This window comes from Saimiri boliviensis, chromosome X (assembly GCF_048565385.1).
Source record: "Saimiri boliviensis isolate mSaiBol1 chromosome X, mSaiBol1.pri, whole genome shotgun sequence".
Lineage (NCBI taxonomy): Eukaryota > Metazoa > Chordata > Mammalia > Primates > Cebidae > Saimiri > Saimiri boliviensis.
Window position 1 is genome coordinate 49,721,223 of NC_133470.1, and position 21,583 is coordinate 49,742,805.

Below are 21,583 nucleotides of genomic sequence, written 5' to 3' on the forward strand. Positions count from 1 at the left end.
AAATACAAAAATTAGCTGGTCATGGTGGGGCGTGCCTGTGGTCCCAACCACTCGGGAAGCTGAGGCAGGAGAATTGCTTGAACCCAGGAGACGAGGTTGCAGTGAGCAGAGATCGTACCACTGCACTCCAGCCTGGTGCCTGGTGACAGAGCAAGACTCTGTCTCAAAAAATAAATAAATAATTAAATAAATAATTAAATAAATAAAGTCTTTGAGGCTGGGTGCAGTGGATTATGCCCAAGATTAATCCCAGGTACTCAGGAGGCTGAGGCACAAGAATCGCCTGAATCCAGGAGGCAGAGGTTGTAGTGAGCCGAGATCACGCCATTGCACTCCACACTGGGGAACAGAATGAGATTCTGTCTCAAAAATAAATAAAATAAAATAAAATAAAATAAAATATTTGGTCAGACACAGTGAATGGCTCACACTTGTAATGCCAAGAATTTGGGAGGCCAAGGAGGGATGATCGCTTGAGCTCAGGAGTTTGAGACCAGCCTGGGCAACATGGCAAGACCCCATCTCTACAAAAAATTACAAAATTAGCTGGCCATGGTGCCATGTGCCTGCAGTTCAAACTCCAAGAGGCTGAGGCAGGAGGATCCCTTGAGCCCAGGAGGACAAGATTGCCATGAGCTGTGACTGAGCCACTGCACTCTAGCCTGGATAACAGAGAGACCTTGTCTCAAAAAATAAAATAAAATAAAATCTTTGCCTTCAGGTCCATGGTGTTGGGAAAAAAATTTTTTTTAATTTAAAAACAATAGGCTGGGCTAGGCATGGTGGCTCACACTTATAATCCCAGCATTTTGGGAGGTGGGGGCAGGTGGATTACCTGAGGTCAGGAGTTCAAGACCAGCCTGGCCAACCTGGCAAAACCCCATCTCTACTGAAAAATACAAAAATTAGCCAGGTGTGGTTGCGCATGCCTGTAATCCCAGCTATTTGGGAGGCTGAGGCTCGAGAATCACTTGAAGCTGAGAGGCAGAGGTTGCAGTGAGCCAAGATCACATAACTGCATTCCAGCCTGCGCAATAGAGCAAGAATCCATCTCATAAGAAAAATATTATTGCAATAGGACTGTTCTTTAAAAAATAAAAAAAGTAAATAAAATACTTAGCCAGTCATGGTGGCATTCATCTGTCATCCTAGCTACTGGGGAGGCTAAGGTGGGAGGATCACCTGAGCCTGGGAGGTTGAGGCCTCAGTGAGCCACTACAGTCCAACCTGGGTGACAGAGTAAGGCCGTGTCTCAAAAAAATTAATTAATTAAAACAAAATAAAATCTTATTCAGACCCCTAATATAATAGAGGAGTGGCAAGTACTGGTGCTCTGGTATAATAATTCTAATACCTGGCTTCCCTAAGTACAGGATAAGAAGCAAATAAGGGCGAGGCATGGTGGCTCACACTTGTAAACCCAGCACTTTGGGAGGCTGAGGTGGGTGGATCACCTGAGGTCAGGAGTTGGAGACCAGCCTGCCCAACATGGTGAAACTCCATTTCTACTAAAAATACAAAAATTAGCCAGGTGTGATGGTGCATGCCTGTAATCCCAACTGCTCAGGAGGTTGAGGCATGAGAATAGCTTGAACCTGGGAGGAAGAGGCTGCAGTGAGCTGAGATGGTGCTACTGTACTCCAGCCTGGGCACAGAGCAAGACTCTGTCTCAAGAAAAAAAAAAAGAAAAAAATAAGCAAATAAGAAGGATGAAAAAAGGATTCCCTCAGTCTTTTTAAAAACCAGTACCCTAAGACAAAAATACGTCACTAGAGACAAAGAGGGGAATTTTATACAGATAAAAGAGTTAATTCATCAAGACAATGTAACATATACACATCTAACAACAGAGTCCCAAAATACATTTAATAAAAACTGACAAAACTGGAGAAATGGATAATTCAATAATAGCAAAATATTTCGATACCCCACTCTCAATAACAGAGAGAGTAACTAGACAGAAAACCAACAAGTATATGAAAAATTTGGTCAATACTATCAACCAACTTGACCTAAGTGACATCTATAGAACATTTCACCCAACAATAGCAAAATAGACATTCTTTTCAAGCACACATAGAATTATTCTCTGAAAAAAAAAAATCATATGCTATGCAATAAAACAAATCTCAATAAATTTAAAGAGATTGAAATCATACAAAGCATGCTCTCCTACCAAAAATGAATAAATTAGAAATGAACAGCAGACTAAGGATAGACGTATAGGTCCATGGAATTCAGAATCTAGAAGCCCTAACATTTACGGTCAATTGATTTTCAATAAAGCGGTCAAGACCATTCAATGGGAAAAGAACAGTCATTTCAACCAAACTTGTTGGCACAACTGGAATCTACATGCAAAAGAATGAGGTTGGACCCTCACCTCACACCATACACAGAAATTAAAAAGTGGATCATAACCCTAAATATAAAAGCTAAAACTATAAAACTTTTATAAGTAAATAATGGAGTGAATCTCAGTAACTTGGGTTAGACAATGACTTCCCAGACACAACACTAAAACCATAAGCATAAAAGAGAAAATTAAGAAGCTGCATCTCAGCCAGGCATGGCGGCTCACGCCTGTAATCCCAGCACTTTGGGAGGCCAAGGCAGGTGAATCACTTGAGGTCAGGAGTTTGAGACCAGCCTGGCCAACACGGTGAAACCCCATCTCTACTAAAAATACAAAAATTAGCCAGGTATGGTGGCATATGTCCATAATCCCAGCTACTCGGGAGGCTGAGGTACCAGAATCGCTTGAACCTGGGAAGCAGAGGTTGCAGTGAGCAGAGATCACATCACTGCACTCCAGACTGGCTGACAGAGTGAGACTGTCTCAAAAAACAAACAAACAAAGAAGCTGCACCTCATCAAAATTCAAACTTTTGTGCTTCAAAGGATACCCTCAAGAAAGTGGTGAAAATCAACCTATAGGGCAGGAGAAAGTATGTGCAAAACATATATGTGATAGGGGATGGTATTGAAAATACATTAAGAACTCAATAACAGCCAGGTGCAGTGGCTCACACCTGTAATCCCAGCTACTCAGAAGGCTGAGACAAGAGAATAGCATGAGCCTGGGAGGTGAAGACTACAGTGGGCTGAGATCACGCCACTGCACTCCAGCCTGGGCAACAGAGTGAGACCCTGTGTTCCCCCCACCACACACACACACAAAAAGAACCCAATAATGACAAGACAAATAATCCAATCTAAAATGGGCAAAAGAGTGCTCGCTTCGGCAGCACATATACTAAAATTTGAACGATACAGAGAAGATTAGCATGGCCCCTGCGCAAGGATGACACGCAAATTCATAAACCGTTCCATACAAAAAAAATGTTTTTATAGAAAAGATATTAAAGTATTTTAAAAAAATGGGCAAAAGACCTCAATAGACATTTCTATAAAGAAGAAATCCAAAAGACCAATAAACACATAAAAAGATGTTCCACATCATTATTCATTGTGGAAATGCAAATCAAAACCACAATGAAATACCACTTCATACCCTACAATAAAAAAGACAGTAACAAGTGTTGGCAAGCATATGAAAAAAACAGAACCCTCATAGAATCCTGGTGGGAATGTAAAATGGTACAGCTGCTTTGGAACACAGTCTGGCAGCTCTTCAATAAGTTAAACAGAGTTACCATATGATATCATCTACCTAAGAGAAATGAAAACATATGTCCACACAAAAACTTGTACATGTGTTCATAGCAGCACTATTCACAATAGCCAAAAGGTGGAAACAATCCAAATGTCTATCAACTGATGAATGGATAAACAAAATGTATTAAGTGTAATAGAATATTACTGGGCAGGCTGGGCACAGTGGCTCACGCCTGTAATCCTAACACTTTGGGAAGCTAAGGTGGGTGGATCATTTGAGGTCAGGAGTTCGAGATCAGCCTGGCCAACATGGTAAAACCCCTTCTCTACCAAAATTACAAAAATTAGCCAGGCATGGTGGTACTACCCAGCTACTCAGGAGGCTGAGGCAGGAAAATCGCTTGAACCCAGAGGGCAGAGGTTGCAGTAAGGCAAGATGGCACCACTTCACTCGAGCCTGGGCAAAAGAGTGAAACTCCATCTCAAAAAAGTGTATTACTGGGCAATAAAAAGGAATGGTATCAGGTGTGGTAGTGCAGACCTATAGTCTCAGCTACCCAGAAGCCAGGAGGCTGAGGTAGGAGGATCACTTGGGCCCAGAAGTTCAAGGCTGCAGTGTGCTATGATCACGCCCATGAATAGCCACTGTCTACCAGCCTGGGCAACATAGCAAGGTCCCATCTTCAAAAAAAAAAAGAAAAGAAAAAAAGAAATGGAGTATTGATACATGCTACAACAAGGATGAACCATGAAGACATTATGTTAAATGAAAGAAGTCAGAGGAAAAGACTGCATACTATATGATTTCATTTATATAAAAAATGTCCAGAAAAGACGAAGCTACAGAAACAGAAAATAGATTAGTGGTTGGGGCTGGGGCACAGGAACAGGATTGACTGCAAATAAGCACAAGCAATCTTTTGGGCAATGGTAATGAACTAAAATTGAGTTGTAATCAAGATTTTACAACTCTATAAATTTACTGAAAATCACTGACTTTTATATTATATTCATAAATTATGTATTACATAAATTGTATCACAACAAAATATGATGTCCTGGCCTGGGTTGGTGGCTAACACCTGTACTCCTGGCTCTCGGGGAGGCCAAGGCAGGAGGATGGCTTGAGCCCAAGAGTTTGAGACCAGCCTGAGTAACACAGGGAGACCCTGTTTCTACAAAAAATAAAATTAAAAAAATAAGCTGGGCATGGTGGTGCATGCCTATAGTCCCAGCTACTCAAGAGGCTGAGGTGGGAGGATCACTCGATCCCAGGAGGCTACAGTGAGCCATGATTGCAACACTGCACTCCAGCCTGGGTGACAGAGTGAGATTCTGTCTGTAAAATTTAAAAAAAAAAAAAAATTTTAATATGGCCAGGCACAGTGGTACACACCTGTAATCCTAGAACTCTGGGAAGCCAAGAAAGCCAAGATGAGCGGATCACCTGCGGTCAGGAGTTCAAGACCAGCTTGGTCAACATGGTGAAACCCCGTCTCTACTAAAAATACAAAAAATTAGCTGGGCATGGTGGCGCATGCCTGTAATCCCAGCTACTCAGGAGGCTGAGGCAGGAGAATTGCCTGAACCCAGGAGGCGGAGGTTGTGGTGAGCCGAGATCGCGCCATTGCACTCCAGCCTGGGTAACAGGAGCAAAACTCTGTATCAGTAAATAAATAAATAAATAAATAAATATAAAAATTAGCTGGGCGTGGTGGCAGGCACCTGTAATTCCAGCTACTCGGGAGGCTGAAGCAGTAGAATCACTTGAACCCGGGAGGCATAGGTTGCAGTGAGCCGAGATTGTGCCACTACACTCCAGCCTGGGTGACAAGAGTGAAACTCTGTCTCCAAAAAAAAAAAAAAAAGGCCGGGCATGGTGGCTCACGCCTGTAATCCAAGCACTTTGGAGGCCAAGGCAGGCGGATCACCGGAGGTTGGGAGTTCAAGACCAGCCTGACCAACATGGTGAAACCCCGTCTGAAAAAAAAAAAAAGCAAAAGAAAGAAAGAATCTTAAAGTAAAATATTTTCATGAAAATCAAAACCGTCACATTATCTTTTTCTTTCTTTTGCTGCTACACAAGTTAACAAAACCATCACATTATCACATATGCCTTTTAAAAACTACACTACCCTCCACCCCTCATTGTGTCTACTCTCATCTTCAGCCTGGCCTCCTGGGTTAAGAATCCCAGGAGGAAAATAAAGGTCTGACAACAAGAAGATGTAATAGCTGCTGACCTAAAGGTAAACACCGAATAAGAAAAACTAGGCCAAGAACTTAACTTAGTGTAATGTATCTGGGGCCATCATGGATTCAATAGCTTCCTTTTTTTTTTTCTTTTTTTTGAAACAGGGTCTCACTCTGTTACCTAGGCTGGAGTGCAGTGGTGCAATCATGGTTCCCTGCAGCCTTGATCTCCCTGGGCTCAAGTGATCCTCCTACCTCAGCCTCCTGAGTAGCTGGGACTACAGGAATGAGACAGCATTAGACACCCAGCTAACTTTTTGTATTTTTTTTTTTTTTTTGTAGAGACAGGGTTTTGCCATGTTACATAGGCTGGTCTCAAACTCCTGGGCCCAAGCAATCTGCCCGCATCTGCCTCCCAAAGTGCTTGATTATAGGCATGAGATTATAGGCATGAGCCACCATGCCAGGCCTCAATAGTTTCTTGACTATAGCATATGTAGGGCCATACTGGATCTTGACCATAAAATAGTTTAAGAACACAGGCTCGGCCAAGAGTGCCACTGCACTCCAGCCTGCGTGACAGAGTGAGAGTCTGTCTCAAAATAAAATAAAATAAAATAAAATAAGCCGGGGGTGGTATTGTGTGCCTGTACTCCCCGATACTTGAGACGCTGAGGTGGGGATGATCACCTGAGCCCAGGGAGGTTGAGGCTGCAGTGAGCTGTGATCACACCACTGAATGCCAGCCTAGATCACAGAGTGCGACTCTCTCAAAAAATAAAGAACACAAGCTCTGGAGTGGGAGAAATCTGGAATCAAATCTTGGTTCTGCCTTTCATCCCTTGGAAGAGATTTCAGGCAAATTATTTAACCTCAATCATTCTTAATTTCATTTGTGAAATCTCACAGGACCGATATGAAAATACACATATAAAATACTTAGCACAGTGCCAGGCACAATATAATAATCAATAAATGTAAGCTTTTATTGTCTACATCTCAATAACCCCTAGAAACAGCATTATATTAAAATACTATTCAACAATACTCCAGAAAACATTAAATGATTTTCAGGAGACCCTATTTCCTAAATAGGGTCTAAAAAGGCAGAAAACCATATATTTTTTTAAAGTTTTCCAGAAAATGAACTTTTCCAGTAATGAATTGATACTGCTAAAGGGATATGATCCAGTGACCGGGATACTACCCTTCTATACTCAGCAATGTAGAAACATGACCCAGTGAAAAAGTTTTAAAAAATCAGGCCTCAAACCTGGAGTCTCTTACTAAGTTCACAGTTATGTATCATTACCTACATGTAGCCATTTTTCCTTCATAAAAAGGTAAATACACTTATCTAAGCCCTAGGAATATATATAAAGACAACTGTAGCCGGGCGCAGTGGTTCACGTTCACGTGTATAATCCTAGCTCTCTGGGAGGCCAAGTGGGCAGACCACCTGAGGTCAGGAGTTCAAGACCAGCCTGACCAACATGGTGAAACCCCATCTCTACTAAAAATACAAAAATTGGTCTGGGCACAGTGGCTCAAGCCTGTAATCCCAGCACTTTGGGAGGCCGAAGCGGGTGGATCACCAGGTCAAGAGATCGAGACCATCCTGGTCAACATGGTGAAACCCCGTCTCTACTAAAAATACAAAAATTAGCTGGGCATGGTGGCGCGTGCCTGTAATCCCAGCTACTCAGGAGGCTGAGGCAGGAGAATTGCCTGAACCCAGGAGGCGGAGGTTGCGGTGAGCCGAGATGGCGCCATTGCACTCCAGCCTGGGTAACAAGAGTGAAACTTCGTCTCAAAAAAAAAAAAAAAAAAAAAAAAAAAAAATTAGCAGGGCATGGTAGCACATGCCTGAGGCAGAAGAACTGATTGAACCCTGGAGGCGGAGGTTACAGCGAGCCAAGATCATGCCACTGCACTCCAGCCTGGCCAACACAGCGAGACTCTGTCTCAAAAAAAAAAAAAAAAAAATTAGCTAGGCATGTAGTGTGTGCCTGTAATCCCAGCTACTTGGGAGGCTGAGGTGGGAGGATTGCTTGGGCCTGGGAGATTGAGGCTGCAGTGAGCAGTGATTGCGCCACTACATTCCAGCCTGGGTGACCAAGTGAGACCCTGTCCCAAAAAAGAGGACACACACATATATATACACACACATGTATACATAATATAATCATACGGCTCAAAAATCAAATAAAGAGGTTTATAAAGGCCACACTCATTCCCAACTATCTCCCTTCAATTCAATTCCATTTACCCCACCAACAGGTAACCACTCAACAGATCCTTCTGTATCCCTCCAGAATCTCTTCAGGCAATTAACAAATATGTTTTCTCCTTACCCATCTACACAAAAAGTAACATAGTATACATCAAACTCTTTATAATCATAGGAACTTAAGACACATGTTTGTCTTGACACATGTTTGACTTTACATTGCCTGGCTCAAAAAAAAAAAACAAAACGATACATGTTTGTCCTTTTCAGTGTGTAGAAGTTTCTCATTCTTATTTTGTAGTATTCAATTGTTTGCTATTATAAATAACATTGTAGATTTCATTGTGTGTATATATATATCTCAGTCTGTCAGCTACGCTTGAGTGCTTAGCTTACTACAACCTCCGCCTTCCAGATTCAAACAATTCTCCTGCCTCAACCTCCAGAGTAGCTAGAATTACAGGTGTGCCACCATGCCTGGCTAATTTTTGTATTTTTAGTAGAGATGGGCTTTCACCATGTCGGCCAGCCTGGTCTCGAACCTCTGGGCTCAGGTGATCCACCGGCCTCAGCCTCCCAAAGCGCTAGGATTACAGGTGTGAGCCACTGTGCCCCGCCAAGATCAAAGGAAATTTGCATATTTGTTTTTTAAACTTTGATTTACGTATACTAATATGTCCAGAATAATATATGGAATACATGTGTATCTTTATATAATGCTGCCAAATTGCTTTCCATGGGCAGTGTACCAATTTAAACTCCTACCTACAATGTTTGAGTGTCTTTTATCCCACAGTCTTGACAACAAAAAGTGTTATCAAACATTTTGATTTTTAACACTGATAAGTTTAAGTAAAGAATCTCAGTGTGGTTTCAATTAGCATTTATCCTACAAATGAGGGTAAGCATCTTTCACGTAAACAATCGTTAAAGTCAGGAATAAGCCAAGATTTCCTACTACCAACTACGGAAATAAAACCAGATATACAAATGTTAGAAAGTAGGAGACAAAGGCCAGGCACGGTGGCTCATGCCTGTAATCCCAACACTTTGGGAGGCTGAGGCGGGTGGATCACGAGGTCAGGAGTCCGAGACCAGTGTGACCAACATGGTGAAACCCCATCTCTACTAAAAATGCAAAAATTAACCAGGCATGGTGGTGGGCTCCTGTAATCCCAGCTACTCGGGAGGCTGAGGCAGGAGAATTGCTTGAACCCAGGAGTCAGAGGCTGCAGTGAGCCGAGGCTGAGCCACTGTACTGCAGCATGGGTGACTGCCTAGAGATTAAAAAAAAAAAAAAAAAAAAAAAAGCCAGGTGCAGTGCCTCGTGCCTGTAGTCCCAGCTACTAGGGAGGCTGAGGTGGGAGGATCGCTTGAGCCCAGGAGTTCTGAGCTGTAGTGCGCTATGCCAATCGGGTGTCTGCACTAAGTTCGGCATCAGTATGGTGACCTCCCGAGAACGGGGGACCACCAGGTTGCCTAAGGAGGGATGAACCAGCCCAGGTCGGAAATGGAGCAGGTCAAAACTCCTGTGCTGGTCAGTAGTGGGATTGCGCTTGCGAACAGCCACTGTACTCTAGCCTGGGCAACACAGAGAGACCCTGCCTCAAAAGAAAAAAAAAAAGTAGGAGACAAGTGAGATCGTTCCACTGCAGTGCAGCCTGGGCAAGAGCAATATGCCAAATCAAACACAACCAAACAAAATAATTATCCTGCTGATAAGAGCAACAAAATTATAAAATACTAGTTTAGGAACATACTCGAAAAGAAATATACAACACTTACATAAGGAAAACCAAGAGATTTTACTGAAATACACAAACTACACGTTTCTTGGTGGAAAGACCCAATATCAGTATCTTTACAATTCCTCTTGCCCCCACCATTATTCCAAAATCAATGCAATTTCAATCAAAATCCCAAAGAGATGTTTTTGTCTGGAACTGACAAGCTGATTCTCAAAACAGTATTAAGGAAAACCAAGAAAATCTTGATGAAGAACAACAAGAACTTGCCCTACCAGATAGTAACATATAGTTATAGTAACTTAATGTGTTTTTAGCGCAGATACAGACAATTTAGCTTAGCTGGCATGGTAGCACGGGATATCAAGGCAGGAGGATCTTGTGAGCCTCAGGAGTTCAAGGCTGCAGTGAACTATGACCATGCACTTCAGTCTGGGTAACAGAACAAAATGCCATCTTTAAAAAATAAAAAATTAATCTGAGTCATGCAACCAAAAAAAAAAAGAAAAAAATTTTTAAATAAAAAAATAAAATAAAAAATTAAATGTAAAATAGGCAAGTAGACTAATGAAATAGAACTACTACAGAAAAAAAAAGAACTAGTACAGAAACAACCACATGTACGTATGGGAATGCAGTCTATGATGAAGATGGCGTTTCAAATTTTGTGAAGAACAGATAGTATAATAAGTTGTGTTGTGATAATTGGTTATCAGTTTTTAGGAGTGGCAAGCTAAAGCCCTACCTAAAACCAGTCACAAAAATAAACTCCATGTGAATTGAAAAGTTAAACATAAAAAACAAAACTATATAATTCTTTAAAAAAAAAAAAAAAAAGACGGGATTTCACCATGTTGGTCAGGCTGGTCTTGAACTCCCGACCTCAGGTGATCTACCCACCTTGGCCTCCAAAGTGCTGGGATTACAGGCATGAGCCACCACGCCAGGCCAACTATATAACTCTTAAAAGACAATATGGCCGGGCGCGGTGGCTCACGCCTGTAATCCCAGCATTTTGGGAGGCTGAGGCGGGTGGATCACAAGGTCAAGAGATCGAGACCATCCTGGTCAACATGGTGAAACCCCGTCTCTACTAAAAATACAAAAAATTAGCTGGGCATGGTGGCGCATGCCTGTAATCCCAGCTACTCAGGAGGCTGAGGCAGGAGAATTGCCTGAACCCAGGAGGTGGAGGTTGCAGTGAGCCGAGATGGCGCCATTGCACTCCAGTCTGGGTAACAAGAGCGAAACTCTGTCTCAAAAAAAAAAAAAAAGAAAGAAAAGAAAAAGAAAATATGGCAGAATATAACCTGAAAAAGTCTTTCTAACCTGAAGAAAGGCTTTCTTTTTTTAAAAAAATGCAAAGACCAAGTAATTAAAAAAGCTAATACATTTGGCCATTTGACCACAAGCAAGGTTAAAAGACATGCAACAAACTGGGAGAAAACTTTAGCAACATATATAAGCAAAGTGTGAATACCCAGAATACATAAAGAACAAAAAAATATCAGTAAGAAGTTAGCCAAGTGTGGTGGCTCATGCCTGTAATCCCAGCACTTTGGGAGGCCAAGGCAGGTGGATCACCTGAGGTCAGGAGTTTAAGACCAGCCTGGTCAATATGGTGAAATCCTGTCTCTACTAAAAATACAAAATTAGCTGGTGTGGTGGAGGGGGCCTATAGTCCCTGCTACTCGGGAGGCTGAGACAGGAGAATCACTTGAACCCAGGAGGCAGAGGTTGCAGTGAGCAGAGATCACGCCACTACACTCCAGCCTGGGCAACAAAGCGAGACTCAGTCTCAAATAAATAAATAAATACTGATATGAAAAAAGCCCTAAGTCACAATCTCTGGGAGAAAAGTCATAAAATATATATCACATATCGTTATTTGTATAAGCACAAACATGCGCATGCAAATACAGATAAAAAAGGACCATATTCCACAACCAACTCTTTTTTTTCTCTCATCCTTATTTTTGCAACCATGGAACCAACTCTTAACAAATGGTTACCTATGGGAGGGCAGGAAGTTGGGTTAAAAGAGGTTTTAATCTAATCCTATATTACTTTAATCCTTTAAAGCAGAGTTGCCCATTAACAATCTGTACAAGAGAATCAATTAAGAAGGCCAGGCGCCATGAATCATGCCTGTAATCCCAACACTTTGGGAGGCTGAAGCAGGATCACTTGAGCTCAGGAGTTTGAGACCTGCTTGGGCAACATGGCGAGACCTCATCTCTATTTTTATGATAAAATATTGTCCAGGTGTAGTGGCTCACGCCTGTAATCCCAGTACTTTGGGAAGCTGAGGCGGGTGGATCACCTGAGGTTAGGAGTTTGAGACCAGCCTGGCCAACATGGCAAAACCCCACCTCTACTAAAAATGCAAAAACTGGCTAGGTGTGGTGGCACACGCCTGTAGTCCCAGCAACTTGGGAGGCTGAGGCACAAGAATCGCTTGAACCCAGGAGGTGGAGGCTGCAGTGAGCTGAGATCCCATCACTGCACTCCAGCCTGGGTAACAGAGTGAAACTGTGACTCAAAAAAACAAAACAAATGAACAAACAAAAAACAATAAAATAAAGCAGAAAGACAACTCATGGAATGAAAGAAACTTTGCAAATCACATATCTGATTAGGGTCTAGTATCTAAACTATATATATTTTAAAAAACTCTTAATATTCAACAATAAAAAGACAACCAAATTTTTTAATGGGGAAAGAACTTAAATAGACCATCTCTTCAAAGAAGAAATACAAATAGTCAATAAGCTCGTGAGAAGATGCCCAACATTATTAGGGCAATACAAATCAAAGCTACAATGAGATACCGGTTCATACCTATTATTATGGCTATTAAAAAATAAAAATAATTTTTTGAAAAACAAAACGTAAAAAGAAAACAGAAAGCAACAAGTGTTAGTGAGAATGTGGAGAAATGGAACCCTCATACATGGCTCATGGCAATGAAAATTGGTGCAAATGCTATGGAAAACAGTTTGGTGGTTTCTCAACAAGTTTAACATACCGCTGGGCACAGTGTCTAAAGCAGGACGATCATTTGAGCCCAGGAGTTCATGATCAGCCTGGGCAACATAGGGAGACCTTGTCTTTTTTTTTTTTTAAAGATGGGGTTTCACCATGATGGCCAGGCTGGTCTTGAACTCCTGACCTCAAGTGATCCACCCACCTTGGCCTCCCAAAGTGCTAGGATTACAGGCGTGAGCCACTGCGCCCGGCCAAGACCTTGTCTCTACCAAAAGTAAAAAATTAGCCTGGCATGGGATGTGTGGCACACATCTATAATCCCAGTTACTCAGGAGGCTGAGGTGGGAGGATCACCTCAGCCTGGGTGGTTGAAACTGCACTAAGCAGGCCCGGTGCGGTGGCTCACGCCTGTAATCCTAGCAATTTGGGAGGCCAAGGTGGGTGGATCACCTGAGGTCAGGAGTTCAAGACCAGCCTGGCCATGATGAAGAAACCCCATCTTTTTTTTTTTTTTTTGAGACGGAGTTTTGCTCTTGTTACCCAGGCTGGAGTGCAATGGTGCCATCTCGGCTCACTGCAACCTCGGCCTCCTGAGTTCAGGCAATTCTCCTGCCTCAGCCTCCTGAGTAGCTGGGATTACAGGCACGCGCCACCACGCCCAGCTAATTTTTTGTATTTTTAGTAGAGACGGGGTTTCACCGTGTTGACCAGGATGGTCTCAATCTCTTGACCTCGTGATCCACCCGCCTCGGCCTCCCAAAGTGCTGGGATTACAGGCTTGAGCCACCGTGCCCGGCCGAGAAACTCCATCTTTAGAAAACAAAAGAAAGAAAGAAAAAGAAACTGCACTAAGCTATGATTGTGCCACTGCATTCCAGCCTGGGCAACAGAGCCCTGTCTCCTAACAAAATGTAACATAGGATTACATATGACCTAGCAGTTGTGCTTGTAGGTATACCCAAAATAAATGAAAACAGAATTCAAACCAAACTTGCATACAAATATTCATAGCAACACTATTCACAAAAGCCAAAAGGTGGGAACATCACAAATATCCATGAACTGATAATGGATAAACAAAAAATATAGTACACATCCATACAATGGAATACTCAGCCATAAAGGGAATAAAAGGGAATAAAGTAATGCTACATGCCACAACACAGATGAATCTCAAAAACATGCTGAGTGAAAGGCAGACACAAAAGGTCATATATTATACGATTCCGTTTATGTGAAATACCCAGAACAGGCAAATGGTCACCTGGGACTTGGAGGAGGGGAGAATGGAGATTGACTGCTTACTGGGTACCGAATTTCCATTTGAGGGGTGTTAGCTGCACAACATCATGAAGTTACCTAATGGTACTGTACAAGTGTACACTTTAAAATGGTTAAAATGGGGCCAGGCACATTGGCTCACACCTATAATCCCAGCACTTTGGGAAGCCAAGGCAGGCGGATCACCTGAGTTCAAGAGTTCAATACCAGTCTGACCAACATGGAGAAACCCCGTCTCTACTAAAAATACAAAAGTTAGCCAGGCGTGGTGGTGCTTGCCTGTAATCCCAGCTACTCGGGAGGCTGAGGCAGGAGAATCACTTCAACATGAGAGGCAGAGGTTGCAGTGAGCCAAGAATGTGCCATTACACTCCAGGCTGGGCGACAGAGCAAGACTCCGTTTCAAAATAAATAAAATGGTTAAAATGGTAAATTTATATTACATGAATTTTATCACAATTTTTTAAAGCTGCCATGCTAAAACACAGAAACAATGTACTTCATTTCTATTAAGCAAAAAAGTTCATGAGAAAAATATATCCCTGAAAGGGCATGAAAAGCTCATTTCTGCAGTGAGTCAATCTCAACATTTCCCAAACCAAATCTCATAATAAGCTCTATCAAAACAATTTAAAATGGTATCAATTCTACTTTTGAAGCTTTAAAATTTCTGAATGAATGCCTTATAGATGTCTTTTAGTCATCAAATATCTCCTAACGGCATCATGAATGTTCCGATCTCAAACAAAGATGGAAAAGACCCACTCGTTTGAAAGAAGTCTGGCATTTGGCCAAGAGACAAAATCAAGTATATCTGTAAATAGAGCTGGTCTACTTATATTAAGAGACTGAGAAAGGAGGGTTTTTTTTTTTTCTTATAGACAATTCCTTCCCCACAAAAACATACACAAAAATTTAAGCCCTCCACGAACAACACTTACTGTGGCCTATCGGGAGAGGGTGCTAGAGTGCGGGGTTGGGGGGCATGGAGAGCATTAGGGAAAAGAGCTAACTCATGCTGGCCTTAATACCTGGGTGATGGGTTGATAGGTGCAGCAAACCACCATGGCACACGCTTATCTATGTAACAAACCTGTACATCTTGCACAAGTACCCTGGAACTTAAAAATAATAATAATGTAATTACTTTTTAAGAAATCAGTTAAATATACTAATAAATGTTATTTAAAAATAAAGAAATTAAGCCCTCCGATAATTATTTTTATTTCAATTATCTGACTAGAAATCTGATAGCGGGCTAGGCATGGTGACTCATGCCTATAATCCTAGTATGTTGAGAGGCCAAGGTGGGCAGATCGCTTGAGGTCAGGAGTCTTGAGATCAGCCTGGCCAACACAGGGAAACCCCGTTTCTACTAAAATACAAAAATAAGCCAGGCATGATGGTGAATGCCCATAATCCCAGCTACTAGGGAGGCTGAGGCAGGAGAATCACTTGAAGCTGGGAGGTGGAGGTTGCAGTGAGCCGAGATCACTCTGCTGCACTCCAGCCTGGGCAACAGAGTGAGACTCCACCTCAAAAAAAAAAAAAAAAAAAAAAAGAAAGAAATTTGATAGCAATACAACCATTATTTTCTTTACTACTCTGGTTTTTTGCAGCCACTGGCTTTATCATTTACTGACTCAGCAATGAACAATATAGTAAAAACAGAAACCTTACAGAAGAAAGTAAAGTCAACACTACAGAAATCTGACTCCTAAAACTGTAATTATATAAGCAACCGTAAACTTGTGACATGAGGATCGACAATGGTCTAGAAGTCGGAACTCCAGGTTCCACCACTTAACTACGGCAAGTCTTGTTTTTCTGGGCTTCATTTCTCTTTCAGATAGAAGGAAAATATACCTTTCCTGCCTGCCTCCCAACCAAAGTACAGTAATAAAATTATGTACAAGCCGGGCGCGGTGGCGCGTGCCTGTAGTTCCAGGTACTCGGGAGGCTGAGATGAGAGAGGATCGCTTGAGCCCAGGAGTTCTGAACTGTAGTGCGCTATGCCGAACGGATGTTGTTCGCACAAAGTTCGGCATCAATATGGTGACCTCCCGGGAGCGGGTCCCCACCAGGTTGCCTAAGGAGGGGTGAACCGGCCCAAGTAGGAAACAGATCAGGTCAAAATTCCCGTGCTGATCAGTAGTGGGACCATGCCTGTGAACAGCCACTGCACTCCAGCCTGGGCAACATAGGGAGACCCCGTCAGTTAAAAAAATTTTTTTTTCAAATTATGTACAAGGTATGATAGAACTCCAAAGAGGGAACCTAACCTAGCTTGGTGGAACATGCTGGGTAAAGGAAGAAAGGGAAACCAGGAAAGGTTTTCAGGAATAGCTGATGACAGCGGTTAAATTTTAAAAGAATGAGTTCAAATTCAAGGAGAAGGGTAGAGAAAGCATTCTAGGTAGAGGGGGACATCAGAAGCAAAGGCAGAGAGAGAAACACCATAAATCTGTTTATGTTATTCCCCTTCTTCAAAAGCAGGAGTTCCTAAACCCAGCCTCAACCTAAGATTCCAGCCTTATCTCATTGCACTCTCCAAATATACAATGCTTACACTTTCAAGACCCAAAATGTGAATGCCCTTCACTCTAGAAACATCTAGTTCAAAACTGGGAGACCGCATTGCTTGGCTGAGTTAGTGCAACATTTTCAGGCTCTTTTAGAATACCTTTATACTTCTACTGTATAATTTAATACTTTAAGAATTCATCTCAATCCGAGAGACTATGAACAGAGTATGACCTTTTGTATTTAAAAGGTCATACTACCTTGTGGGTAGCCTAAACAAGGATTACACTGTTTCTAATATCAAAGCAGAATAAAAGAAAACAGCATGGGAATGTTCTTAAGTTTGCAACATTTCCAAGAAAACTGAATATATATCAGTAAAATTTATAAAAAAAAAAATCACAAAATGTTAAAATCCATACCCATTAATCTTGACCCAGAACAGAACGAGACCAGGAGAAGACATCCTTACCAGAAGATAAGAATTCCGAGAACAAAATGTTCACATAATCTGTTGTAATTTAAACCCACACCAAAAAGCGAGTGCCAATTTTCAAACAAGATAAATCCGGAATGACCAAAAAACGTACACAATTATTTAAGTTTAAAATCAGCTTTAGTGCTTTTTTTTTTTTTTTTTTTTTTTTTTTGAGACAGTTTTGCCCTGTCGCCCAGGTTGGAGTGCAGTGGCACAATCTCGGCTTCGCTGCAACCTCTGCCTCCTGGGTTCAAGAGATTTTTCTGCCTCAGCCTCCCCAATAGCTGGGATTACAGACACACTCCACCACCCCGGCTAAGCTTTAGTGCATTTTTGCTATCCTTTAATGCAAGGTATCTTTCCCTTGGGCTGTCGAACAATTTTTAAAGTCTTCAATTCTAAGGATAGAGACTCTAAAAGACACCTGCTGCTCTGTCACATACTAAGACCTCTTCAAAAGTTCTCTTGGTATTACAAATTACTATATATGAAAAGCAGGTAACAATATCTCCAAAAATTGAATACAGTCACTACTATACAGAAGATTTTCACAACTCAAAGTTTGTTTATTCATATAATTGTCTAAATGAACAGTAACTCTTAAGAAAAAATAGCCATACTACTCGTATCTGTTTTGAAGGTTCAGTCTCATTTTAACAAAGTCTCTCAACTGCCAAGATTCGGAGATACACACACACGTACAGGATTTCCACCCATACCCCACTACATAAATGTTTCACCACTCTTAACTAGCCAAACAAAACCTCTTTCAGTACAGTGAAGCCACCTCACCACTTTCATCCTCACCTATCATACCATCTCCTCCCCATCCCCAACCTGTCTGTCACACAACACACACCACCCCTTCCCAAATAACACCTCAGAATCTCCTTGAACACAACGAGCCGGCAATATTCCTCACCCCATCCAGTCCCTCACACATCAGCTGAACCTCTGAATTAAATCTACTTTCCTTCACCCTAATCCTATCAATACAACCCACTGAAACCTAACTGAACTTCCCACAGCCGAAGCGATCTTCCCTTTCAGTAGCTTCAATCTCACTAAGTGATCGCTCAGTCCTTTGTCAACCGTCTCCTGGTCCCCCTCCGGTATCCTTCTCACCTTCGCCGTTCCGTGGTCTTCCATCAGCTCCCAAAGTTGTCACCCCTCAACAACAACAAAAATCAAAAACAAAAAAGAAAAAAAACGCACCTCAACCTCAAATCTGCCCTTCCCCACTTTCCCCCTTTTCATTTTCCTCTCCGCCTATTCAGCGGCTCCGACAGCCCCTCATCCCCGAGCCCGGCCTCGTCCGGTACCGACTGGAGAAGGCACTCACCCTGCCTCGGTCAAGCCGCCCCCCACCAGGACGCTTACTCCGAACAGACTCTTGGCCGCCACTGCCTCCCTCCATTCATCCCTGGCCCATTCATCTCTCAGACCGATCCCAGACACGCCCCCCGGCCTCCTCCCTCTCTCTTAGCGCCCCGGCTAGTCCGGGACCCTCACCAGATTAAAGGCTCTTTGCAGAGGGAGGCTCTGACTCTTTTCGCTTCTCCCTCGCCCTCTCTCAAGACTCCTCTCACCCCAAGACAAGCCACACCGTAGAACAGACACATACACACACACGTCCTCCTCCCGGATCGCCTCCTCCGATGCTTCTTACTCCTCGATGTCTCGAGCTCCGCTCCGTGTGGTGTGCGCTTGCGCGCGCGAGCGTCTCCCCGCGAGCCCACCGGGCCAGCTACTGCCCGTAGGTAAAGAGCGGGCGGGGAGAAGGGACTGGGGTACGAGCTCAAGCTCGCGCTCTGCCCGGAGCTGAGCAGGCGCACGCGTACTCCAGCCACGGAATTCGGACGGGTTGGAGAGAGGGGCGGAGGGGGGCGGGGAAGGGAGGGGAGGACAGGAGAGGGGGAGGGGCGGAGAAAGCCAACGGAGCAGCCCCAACTCGGAACGGCCCCTATCGCAGCGAGGTGCCGAGTGGCCAGCCAACGAGAGCGCGCGCACGCCTCCCGCCCCCCTCGGCGCCGCGGGAGAGAGGGATGCGCGTCGAGGAGAAAGGCTTCTCCCTCTTCCAAAGAGAAAAACCTCTTTAGAGGAAGCACGCGCGACACCTCCTATGTGTTCCGAAGCGCCCTCGATCTCTCAGCCGCTCTACCCTTTCCCCTCAGAGAAGAAAAGTCCAAGCACACACTACTTCCTAGCCCCTCACTGCCCACCCTCGGGTCTTCGCTACTCTCTGAATGCCGTAGCGCGACTGTCAGGACGTGGTACCCGCCGGCACCTTTTCGCCTGCCACCCCTAACTCCCTTTTTCCAACTCCCGGGTTTTCTCGCGATACCCATACCTGCCGGCTTTGGGATTACAAGTCGAGGCACAGATTTACAAATACTGGCCTCCCAGTTACGTGGCGGGGGCATTGGTCACGGCATGTAACCCCCACCCCCCAGAACCGCAGTGCGAGAGTGCGGGTGCTGGGTAACAACCAAAGCAGGGATGGGAAAGGGAAGCTATGAAGCGGATTTTTGACGGCATGTAACCGCTAGGCCTGGGCACGTGCCCTGCGCCTCGCAGGCGGGTGCGATGTACCCTGGGAATTGTAGTTTTTCTTCCCACCTCTGGTCCCACTCCCACCCTCACTTTTACTTAGGCCTCTGACCGGGAGGGGGATTACCGACGCCATTTTGCCGCGAACAATGGCCCTCTGCCCTGACGGTGGCAGGTGGGGGAGGGATCAATGGTTTTAAGAGTTCGGTGAACCTCCCCGGCCCCTCGGTGCCATAGCAACCTCTTCAGAAACCTGGTCCCGCCCCTTCGCCGCCGCCAGGCTTCTAGACCGCGCGCATGCGGAAAGGCTGCCTCCCACTGAGACTGGCTGTGTGTCTCCCACCGGCCACCTCCTTGAAAAACTCCCAGATCCTCTAGCTAGTGGTGAATGCTGCCTCCTTCGAAGTTTCAGTACATGTTAGCCCCGGCGCATTCAAACTGCTTCCTGTGCTCTGCCAGAAGCAGTATAGAAGTGTTTCTACCATTCTCCCATGAATAATCCCGGCCCGACAGAGGAGGAAACTGAGGCTCAGGAGTGGAAATGCACATGAATTGCTCAAGTTCATACTATTTGTGGAGTTAGAACTTGAACCCAGTTGTGCTCATTCCAGAGCCGAGGCATTTTTCAATCTCCCAAGAGTCATCTGGTGAGGCAGCTAAGGGGCGGGGCATTCTTTTCAGATGCCTCTCAAGCCTTAGCAGGATGACTTCAGTGAGGGTAGGAGAATGTGTGGGAAATAGCAGACTAAGGTTTTCAACCGTCCGGCCTCGGCCCTATCACTGAGTTATCCCCTCTCCACTACCTGTTTTTCTTTTCCTGCTGTAGGCCTCAGAAATCTCAGTCTTTTTCAGCTCTTTCGAACAGCAGTCAATAAATTTAACTCAGGTTTCCAAAGTCCAAATAAAGTGTATATATATATATATTTTTTTCTTTCTTTCTCTTAATTTTGTATCCAGCAAAACGAACAAAGTATAATAGTTTGTCTTTCACTTTGTAATGGACAGGGGGGGAATATAATGGTGGGAGGCCTTGTAACCCTGTCTCTTGTCTCTGTCCCTTGCTTATTAATTTCAATATTGCCAGAACATGTAAGGAAACCGGACCATGCCCTTAATACATTCAAACTCCCATCTTCTTTTTGACAATGGAGGGAGATGCTGAGAAAACAATAGGGCTATGAAGTCCAGCCACTAGATGGGTGGAGATCTTCCTTCCTGGCGGATTTAAAAGAGCCCGGAGTGTTTTCTCCAAATAGCTTTACCATTCTACCTTAAGGGTCTCTGGATTCTCAATTAACTGAAGAATGAATGGGGGTCTCCCACACGTCTTTCCTCACTGTTCCTGAAGATAATCTCTTTTCCCTGTTTATTGGTTGACTAGTGTGGGAAAAACAGAGGAAGAGGAGCTCAACAACCACTAAGGGGCAATTTCAAAGTTTCAAAGGTTACCAATTTATCCCAAGTATTTGTAGGTCCTGTCTCCCATGAGATGACAACTAGAAATTTGTGGCCTCCGTTTCTATTTCTCAATGTCACTCTATTCCCACCACTGCCACACACTCCACTTTTATGAAAAGCAAGGCATCTAGCTTAGTTGTGGCCTGCTCCTCTTTCCTTGTCTCTGAACCTGATGATGTATGTAATGAATAAAGAACAATACTGGAGGTTGGGCGTAGTGGCTCACACCTGTAATCCAAGCACTTTGGAGGCCAAGGCGGTTGGATCACCTGAGGTCGGGAGTTCAACACCAGCCTGACCAAAATGGTGAAACCCCGTCTTAAAAAAAAAAAGAAAGAAAGAAAGAAAAAAAGAACAATACTGGAAATGTTAGCCCTTCAATCTGTTTAGATAATTCTTTTGAGCAGTACCTCTTTGACTGTTGAAAACTTGTTTAAAAAAACTATTGAATAGGTGACTTTTATGACCTTTAGTCATAAAAAATCAAACAAGTCAGCTCCCCATCCAAGTACAGGTCCT

The 21,583-nt window shown here is 43.6% G+C and overlaps 1 protein-coding gene and 1 non-coding gene across 5 annotated transcripts in view; one reads left to right on the plus strand and one right to left on the minus strand.

Moving 5' to 3' along the window:
* WNK3 (WNK lysine deficient protein kinase 3) overlaps positions 1–18,932 on the minus strand; it is a 183,848-nt gene extending 164,916 nt beyond the window's left edge. For all 4 annotated transcript variants that reach the window (XM_074392315.1, XM_074392314.1, XM_074392313.1 and 1 more), the window contains exon 1: positions 18,681–18,932. The gene's annotated coding sequence lies outside the window, so the exon portion shown is untranslated. The remainder of the gene's footprint in view (positions 1–18,680) is intronic.
* Positions 3,233–3,339, plus strand: LOC120366652 (U6 spliceosomal RNA). The gene has a single exon (XR_005581237.1). It is a non-coding gene; the product is annotated as a U6 spliceosomal RNA (small nuclear RNA).
* Positions 18,933–21,583: the final 2,651 nt, after the last annotated feature.